Below are 7,448 nucleotides of genomic sequence, written 5' to 3' on the forward strand. Positions count from 1 at the left end.
GCTTCTGAGTCATAAAATACCCAGTGGGATAGAAAGATAGCTAAAGATGATGACAACTTTTGCATTCACATAATGACAATAGATATATCTGTAGTACTTGAATGTGTGATACTGGTACCCTGGAAATTTCTTTCATATTAAGTTGGACAAAATGAGAGGCAATAACCATGGCAAAGATTTCTTATCACTCAAACTAAGAATATAAATTCACTCTTATCTTGAGCTGCATAGAGAACATAGTTTCTCCCTAAGGCAAACATGTCCTCATCAGTTCAGTCAAACAGTGACATGACCACAACACAACAAACATATAATACAATGCTCTTGTCAGGGTGAATCCATTTTGTGGCTTCTGTCTTCTTTTCAGTTCTTGGTATTTATTTCTATAGCTATTTATTTCTATGGGCAGTGTTCCCTGTTTTAAATACTTAGACATGCTATCATGATATGCTCTAGTGCAGGGGTGCTCAATAGGTGGATCGCGATCTACCGGTAGATCGCGAAGCAAAATGAGTAGATCGCGGAGTGCCGACCCCCCCCTTCAGGTGCCTCTGGGAGGAAACGCCGGCAGTAAGGCCCATTGTACTCAATGAGGCTTACTCCCAGGTAAGTGTGGCTAGGATTGCAGCCTCACAGCCTAATCCTAGGCATGTCTACTCAGGAGTAAGTCCTGTTATACTCAGTGGGGCTCAAGGTACACCAACATACATTGTACACATAAATGTTATATGTTATGATGGTGCGAACATTGTAAAAAAAATTCTGGTAGATCTCCGGGCCTTGCTGTTAGTTCCAAACTGTAAACAGCCCATTAAACATGCAAAACACAAACATTTTTCTGTGGCAAAAATTGAGAGAAACTGGTTGTGTTTCTGACTGTCATACTTTCAGATTGATTTGGAATCACTCTGAAAGTGCTTCAATTTCTGAATGTAATTAGAAACAAGGCAAAGAATAAAGTTCTCTACCACCAACTATTATTATTTTCTTCTGATACTTTTCTTGTTCAACACTGCTACTATTTTTGAATTTTTTTATTTGTTATACTGCTGGGTTGGTTTGTTGTAATGTGTCCTGTTGTGATGTAATTTGTGTTTTAATGTGTTTTCAAATCCCTGTAAGCTGCCTTCATGTTATGTGAAATCCGGAATATCAATTGAAAAATGCTTAAATATTTAGCATTTGTATAATGTTTTTGAGTGTTCAAAGCACTTCAAATGTATTATTGTATTGTAATCTTTACAACAACCCTGTAAGGTCAGTACAGGTACAGATTAATGTTATTCCCATATTGCAGCTGGGGAGCTGAAGGAGTGGCTTGCAAGATTCCTGATTTACAATCCTACACACATTTACAAGCCGCTTACACTGGCGATCCTGGGTGCCAGGACTACAGGATACCACCCCTATGTCTGGAGGCCTTCAGAGTTCCAGGGAGGCTGCATGCCACCTCCCCCACCCTCCAAATGCCTTCTGAGGCCTCTGAAAGGCCAAAAATCGCTACTTCTGGTTTTCATCCAAAAATCAGAAGTACCTATTTGTGACCTTCTGGAGGGCCAGAGAAGCCTCAGGATGCCTCCCTGACCCTCTAAATGCCTTCTGAGGGCTGTAGGGGGGAGGGGCAAGGAAGGTGGTGTCACAAGGGAGGCATGGCACCCTGAGACATTTGTCTATCCTGTCTGTCTAGGAAAGCCATTGAGCATATACATGTTTACTCATAAGTAAGCTCCATTCTGTTCAGTAAGGCTTACATAGTAATGACACTTGGGGAGTCAGCCCTATATCTCTTCTCCATAAAGGTGAGTTCAACCCTCAAGGGCACAAGTGTAAATCTATCTCTCTATATAATGGAAGGAACCAAAAAGACATATAGTGATTTTTTTTTTCCTCTTCAAAATATAGTGCAGCTGATTGCAATGCAAAAAGGAAGATAGTGGAAATGTACCCTCTCTTACATTTTCTTGGCATCTGGAAGAGCAGCAAAAGATGGATGTCTCAGAGACGTAACAAGACAGTTTGCTAGTTTCAGTCCATTTGTTTCCAGGGTGGAGCCCATCAGGAAAATTAATCTTTCATCTTGGAATGAGAATTTCTGTTGAGGCTGAGCTTTCCAACTTGTGGATAGAGAAATTTCTGCCCTCTGCTCCGCTTTTGAGCTTCGACTGCAGTTCTTTACCACAATGCTGGCTTGCACTTTGTTAACTGAACACTGTGGAGGTTTTCAAAATTGTTTCCTTGCTTTCTCCAAACCGGTCTTCCCCTCTTTATAGGATGGACCCACATTTACTAATTTTGAAAAATTCGTTTGTTCCTGTATTCCATTTGCTCATTATTAAATTGTCAGGTTCAAAGTCATTGTCAGTGCCAGAGCTAGAGGGGGTGCAAAGTGCTAAGTTTTGCAGGGAGCCTCACCGAAGTGTGCAAGCGGCCCCTCCCCTTCAGAGCCATTCCGAGCGGTGGGAGCAAAACGGTGGCATTCGCTTCCATTTTGCTCCCACCATCCAGAAAGGCTCTGAAGGGGAGGGGCTGCTTGCATGCTTCAGCGAGGCTCCCTGCGAAACTTAGCGCTTCGCACCCTCTCTAGCTACGCCACTGGTCATGATGATTAGGGTCAGTGTTCCTAATGGGGAACATCTTCCCCCAAACAAAGAATTGTATAACTGATACTTTGGATTCAATCAATTTTTAGACCCTTATGTTTGTGGCTGGCTGGGACTTTGTGGCAGGCATGGTGAGCCTTATGGCTAGAATCGCTTTTGCATTTCTTGAGGTGACTGGAGGGAGACCCTGGATTAGATGGTAGGTTGCTTGCTCCTCCCCACCCCACCCCCAGCTCAGTTGGACTTCCATGTGGTTCAGTGGTGAGGCCCGCAGTGCACCTTGGAGCTTTTGCCTACCAGGAGTCCCAAGCACTATGGCAGTGTCGACAGGAAGCCCAGGTATACGGAGCAGAGCACAGGACCTGGTGGAGATAAAGGACCTGATGGCTTGTGGCAATTGAGGGATGGCTTTACAGAGAGGGCTTTTCATCTACATTTATTATGTTAGAAAGGGGGCAGGGCTACACAGCAGCAGCACCTTCAAACTCATTGGGGAACCTGTGCAGGCCTGACACCTGCCAAGTGGTGGGGAAATAATTACAGGCATTGAAAGACAAATTTGCAGCTTTGGAGGCAGAAAATGATGAGAAGTACACTGGACCATCCACTATGGTGGATTTAACAGCACCTGAAGAACCAAAAGCTCCAGGTTCCATTCTTGGTGGCAAGCATATATTTCTGCCGCAGGTTTTCATGAGGGCACATCTGGGATCAGGAGCCCCTGATTGCAGCATTAAGTGAGGGCAATTGTCCCTATGGCCCTATATTTGTGGGACTTTCTCCTGGCAACTAAAAAGACTAGGCAGGCAAAGAGTCACAATATAACCAGTTTATTAAAAACCCAAAAGAAAAAAAATGAAATAACATGATGAAGAGATGGAGAGAAGTATACCAAGGAGGTTAGTGGAAGAGATTGATGAAATTAAATGCAGTAACTGATCATGCCCAGTGGGGGAAACAAGTAGCTACTTAAGAAAAAAGAGTGCAAAAACTCAGTGTGGCTACACCAGTTAAGTTTTTAGCCTAGCTTGGAGTGAAAAGAGCAAGCAAAGTTTCAAAAAACAGCTAGCTAGGATACTGTCCCTATTATTAGCTTCTTATGTTGTACCAGGAACACTGGTTTTCTACAGTGCCTGGAGAGCACATGGGTCTGCCTTCTAGAAACCAATGAGGGCCCAATCCTATCCAATTTTCCAGGGCCAGTGCAGCTGTGCCAATGGGGCATGCACTGCAAGCTGTGGTGGACAGTCCCAGAGGGCTCCCGAAAGCATGGGAACATTTATGCCTAATAAAGGTTTGATTGATTGAGCATGGGAACATTTGTTCCCTTATCTTGGGGCTACATTGCGGCTGCACCGGTGCTAGAAAATTGGATAGGATTGGACCCTCAGTTGTTTGCAGACCTGGTGAAAAGCACCCTTGTGCATTCTGATGCATGCTGGGGCCTGGGATATGGAGTTTGTTTCTGAGGGTGCCTGATCCTGGCCTCATCACTGGATGCCTCAAGGTATCATTTGGGTTCTGACTTTCTTGGACTGTTCCTTACTTTTGTTGACCTCCTAAGCTCAACTTGCTTACTTCCATTATATAATGAAATGTAGGTTGCAATTCTTTGCACACTTTCCTGGGAAGAAGCCCTATTGAACACAATGGGGCTTACTTCTGAGTAGCCTTGCATAGGATTGCACAGTTAATCTGGGAGTTGAGCCCCTTGAACTCAGTGGAAATTTAACTTCTGAGTAAACAGGCACAGGGTGAGGCTGTTGGTTTTTATTTTGCACGAGCAGATTCATAATGATGCAGTTGGTTTGCGTAGAAACCAGTCCTTTCTATTTAGAGGGAGGAAATCATTTTTCTTTGCTTTACAAAAGCTATTCATGAAGCATTTCAAGGATACAGAAAAGCCTTTCGTTTCTATAATTCATTTTGTTTCGAAGCTATAATTCATTTTGTTCAGTTCTGCTGAACTTCTGACCTGCCTACAGCTTTTTCTCTGGTATCTCTTTCAAACCCTTGATTGAATTACTCACTTGTCAACAGTGGATCTACAACTATACAGTTCACCTTGGACACAGCGTGAGCTGGAACAATGAGTAAGGAGTTTATGAGTCAGGAAGTTCTATTTTCTGATCTCATCAGCAGTCACAATTACCATGAACCTTGTCCAAGGCTTTTAGTTCAGAATATTTCAATATTCTCATGACAAAGGGAGAAACAGCTATTCTACTTCCAAACAGGGGAATTGGGGAGTAGCAGTGGAAGCTGAAACATTAACAAGGTACAGTATTTGCATACTGGATGATTGTGGCCTGGTCAATGGCACCCCTGAACATTAGTTTTTTGTTGTTGTTTTTTTGCATCCCACTATAACTGAGCAGCAAACCTCAGTTATGTTCAGCCTCTTATTCCAGCCCTTTGCACCTTAAAAATAATAAAGGACATCTGATTTAAATATAGGGGGACACAAATGTCCAGGACGCAAAATGAATGAACACAAATGTCCAGTACCAGGAAGCATTTGATTGGTACATAGTTGTTCAAGATGCAGTGGTCTAGTCACTAGCTGAAACATGTCCACTGAAAAGTAGGTACCACAGGGAGTGGAGTTAACACTCAGTGAAGTAGCAGGGAACCTTGGAAGGCTCCAGGAGGAACTGCTAAATAGATGTGTTTTCCAAGGACCTCAACAATGAGGTACTCTTCGTTGCCAAGGAGAAGGAACGAAGGCTGAGAGCTTGAATGGGGCAGTAGCTTGAGACGGTGGTTTCAGAGATATTTTCCCTGATTGCTCTGTGCTGAATCACATCGTATCCCAGACACCATCCTTGAAGACGATTCGGACAGCTGAGGACTCCTCCCCACAACCTAGATAAAACATCAAAGTGAACAAAGCCTTTAACTGTGAGTAACCAGTTCATTAAAAGGCTATAAAAAGAATTGCAATCAAGAGGTTGGAAGGAGGAAAAGACAACTTTAAGATTATTTATGTTGGCTTGCAGCCATCCAGAGGGGAAAAAGAGCGAATGTGGATTTAAAGAAGCCCCTGCTGGAGCAGTTTTTTTTTTCTTTTTTGTAACAAGGTTGATTGGAAGAAAAGTAAATAAGAGAAGATAAAGGATCACCCTGTTGGAATGGTATGCATGGAAAAGAAATTAACAATTAATCTTTAAAAGATGAACAAATTTCACTTTCATTTTTGCCACAAAAGTCTGGACTCAGGCCTGAACAATTAAAGCCAGAGTTATATTGACTTGATTTGATACTGATAAGAATGACATCAAAAAATTTAAAGGATGTTAGTGAAAGCCAGACCTCATTAATGGATATATTGCAAGAATTCAGAAATGAACTGAAGCAAAAGGTTGGAAAACTATCTGAACAAATGAGGCAAATAAACTCCTCTCTGACACACAGACAAACAAAGAAAAGTATGGAGGGGATGGAAAAAAGAATGGACCAAATGTTCAGGTGAAACTAAAGAGATTGAAACTTGGAGATTTTTGTAATGAGACAGGAGATGGAAAAAGCAGCATTTATTATTAGAACTCAGAATTTTCAGGAAGGAAAAACAGGGAACTCTCAGAGAAAGAGAGTGTGTCCTTTCAAGAAGAAGAAGAATCTTTGGATTAAATTCAAAAAGAATAAAATGGAGAAAACGGAAGAAGAAAAGAGAGGGATAAAGAAATATAAGGAAATTGAGGAAGAAGGAGTGGAAGGAGCAGTGGGAGGAGCAAGAATGAAAATATCAACAAGACAGAGAACAAAGAAAATACTAAGACAGGAAGTGAAAATGGCTGAATAACAAGTGGAAATTTTTTTGTAGATATTAATGGATTGAATTCTCCTCAGAAGAATATTCTGAGTAGTATTCCATTAATTTCATTAATTATGTCAAATCAAAGCAGATGTAAATGTAAACAAAGTTGGAACACAAATGTTAAGATAATTAAAGTGGTATTAAGATAATTAAAGCAGTATCTTCTAAAGAGAATTTATATAAATTGTTTTATAGATGATATTTAATTCCAGAGGAAGTAGCAAAAATGTACCCTGGGTCATCAAATAATTGTTAGATATGCAAAGAGAATGAGAGAATTCTTTATTATATGTGGTGGATATGTGAAAAGTAAAGAAATTGGAAAATGATATAGTTACAAGAGATATTGAATTGTGTAGTACCATTCAAACTGGAAATATTCCTCTTAAATGTGATATCAGAAATTGAAGACCAGTATAAGAAACATTTTATTGTACATATCAGTATAGCAGCAAGAATATTGTATGTGCAAAATTTGGAGCCTTTTTATGACTGGATAAATAATTTTAGTTAAACAATAGTGATTGTTTAGTTAAATCATTAATTAGTATAATGACAAATATGATAATTTTTGTATCAATGACTATTTTTTTTCAGTCGTTGATTTCTTTTTTGGATTAAGACATGTTGTAATCTATGGCCAATATCCTCATGTGTAACCTATGTAGTCCTAGCCCTAAGTTTAACCCATTTTCCTTACCTGTATCTGTAATAAATAAATAAACTTTGCACACACAAAAAAGAAAAGTAGGTACCACTGTATTCAGTGGGCTTAACTTGTGAATGAGTGTGTTTGAATGAGCTTGATAGTGCAATCCTATGCATGTTTACTCAGAAATATGTTTCCCTGTATCCAGTGGGCTCACTTCCAAGTAAACTAAGTTAACCTTAGTAGAGCAGCATTTCAGAGATTTCAAGGGATAATTCTTTGCCTTTTGCACTGACAAGATAATGCCTACAGCATTTCACTCATGATAAAAAAAAGGGGGTCAGTGTAAAAGGCTTTCATATGAGAGCTTCCTGATCAAATC

Source organism: Tiliqua scincoides, chromosome 7 (assembly GCF_035046505.1).
Source record: "Tiliqua scincoides isolate rTilSci1 chromosome 7, rTilSci1.hap2, whole genome shotgun sequence".
In the NCBI taxonomy this organism is placed as follows: Eukaryota; Metazoa; Chordata; class Lepidosauria; order Squamata; family Scincidae; genus Tiliqua; species Tiliqua scincoides.